A 2,500-nucleotide genomic window follows, 5' to 3' on the forward strand; every position below is an offset into this window, starting at 1 on the left:
CTTACGCTGTCTGTGAGAAAAAGAACCCTCAAGTATCTTTGTGTAAACAGATGGCTCTTTCTAAGGCTCTTTAACCTCTTCTAGAGGTTAAGAGTTGACATTGAAGAATGATAAGAGGAGTACACCATATCACAATTTAATCTGTAGGTCATTTGACTTTCTTAGAAAGTTTCAACACATACACGACACTTAAAAGAATAAACGGCAAATAATAAGTAGCATGGCACATGCTTACACCACACATTTGTGTTGTTGTTGCTGTATATTTTTCTTGCGCTTTTTAAAGTAAGCAGGATGTTTAGTGAGGTTATGCATTCGGTACAAACAATCCCTCAATTGTATAAGAGTTAGCCAGAGTCTTTTAGGAGTCCAAAGATTTCCTCTGCTCTGCATCCTCTGGCCTTTAGACCGCAGGTATCAAAAGCCTGGCCTTAGCGTGGGATGGCTAGTTCTGTTGTTGGCTAGAATCATGTCATGACACCTGTGTAGCCCGGTGCTCCATCAAGGCTCCGGGTCGAGGAGCTGGATGGAGGAGGAGGAGAAGGAGGAGGAGGGGACCTCCACCCTTTTGGGGCTCTGGGAGGATCTGCTCAGGAAATTCCTGGGCTTTAGGGTCTTATGGGAACCTCAGAGTCAACCTCTTGCGTGTGTTCAGGCTAAGACCCTGTGATGGGGAGAGGCCTCGTTCCGGAACGGTTTGGATCAGCTACAGCCGTCTGGAGGACATTATGATATGAATAATAATAATAATGAGAAAAATACATAAAGTGTGTGTGACTGAGTGTGGGCGCGTGCGTTTTTGTGTGTGTGCATGTGAATTTGTGTGTGTATGTTCATGCAAGTGCATGTATTCATGAGTATGTGTTTGCGTGTGTGTGTGTGTGTGTGTGTGTGTGTGTGTGTGTGTGTGTGTGTGTGTGTGTGTGTGTGTGTGTGTGTGTGTGTGTGTGTGTGTGTGTGTGTGTGTGTGTGTGTGTGTGGCTGTGTGTGTGTGTGTCAGTTCTCATGCATATGTATGCGTTCGTACGCATGTGTGTTTGTGTACGTGTGTTTGTGTGCGTATGTGTCTGTACGTGCTTATGCGTGGGTATGTGTGCTCATGTGATGGTGTTTCTGCATGCAGCCACTCCGTTGTCGTAGTGCAGTTCCTTCTATTCAGCCCGAGTGAAAGTTTTAGAGACCTTTCAGAAACCTTCCGGAAACCTTCTGGGCCTCGGGGCTGACTCTACTGTGGGAAGATATTGCTGGTGGTGGTGCTGGTGGTGGTGGTGGTGGTGGTGGTGGTGCTGGTGGTGGTGGTGGTGGTGGTGGTGGTGGTGAAGGAGACTGAGGGAAGGGGTCCTGTTGGAGATGGGTTTCTGGAAGGGGTCGGCCAAGCGGTTGACTGGGCAGGAGGGTGTGAATCCGTTGAGGAGATTCCTGCGAAGTTGAGTCAACAGCAGCTGGGCTGAACAAGAGCCTTTCTAAAGAGCCTGTTAAGCGCTTTAACTGTGAAAGGGAGTGCACAGGTGAATGGAGTCATGAGCATGAAGGGCGACCGCACACAAGACATACTCATGTCACACAGGCGCACACATGCACAAGCAAACACGCGTGCACGCGGATTCTGAAGCACACACACACACACTCACATAGTAAAATACCAACGCACGCATGCATAGCCATTCTCTCACAAACAACATAGTCAAATAGCCATGGCATACATACAAACCCACACACAAAAGAACACCTGGGACATACATTTACATGCACAGGTACAGGCACAAGAAACACATGGATGTTGCACAAAAACTTCACAGACACCCACGCCCATAGATGCATACATGTGAACGCACACACCAAACACACGCACACACACTAACACACACTGCTGGGTAAGGCACATAGAAAAAACACCTGGCTGGCATTGACAGTCTGTTTTGTGTTTGCATTTGGCGGATGCTCATCCTCCCACCACAAAGCCTCCATTAACACCAGGGCAACACAGAACACAAAGCCTGGATAAGAGGCTCCTTCTCTGTACTTCCGTCAGCCCTCGCTCTCGCCTTTCTGTATCTTCCAATCCCTCCCTTTCTGATTTCTTTCCCTCTGTGCTCTCACCTTCCTGTCCTCCTACCTCCCTACACCCTCTTCCTCCCCCCTTCTCTCTCTCTCTCTCTCTCTCTCTCTTTCTCTCTCTCTCTCTCTCTCTCTCTCTCTCTCTCTCTCTCTCTCTCTCTCTCTCTCTCTCTCTTTCCTTGTTTCCTCCCTCCCCTCCTGTCCTATTTATTTTCTCTCACCCCAACCACTGTCTTTCTCCCTCCATTGTCTCTCTCTCCCTCACTCGATTCCTTTTTTCAACCTCACTTTTTCACTTTCTACCTCCCTCCCTCCCTCCCTCCCTCCCTCCCTCCACACCCAGTGTTTACCTTCTTCCGGCGGAATGGAGGGATCAGGACGGACGGAGTGAGAAGAAAAGGAAGAAGAAAGAGAAGGAACTGAAGCGGAGGAGGGGAAGGGA

Source organism: Gadus morhua, chromosome 10, assembly GCF_902167405.1.
Source record: "Gadus morhua chromosome 10, gadMor3.0, whole genome shotgun sequence".
Classification (NCBI taxonomy): Eukaryota; Metazoa; Chordata; class Actinopteri; order Gadiformes; family Gadidae; genus Gadus; species Gadus morhua.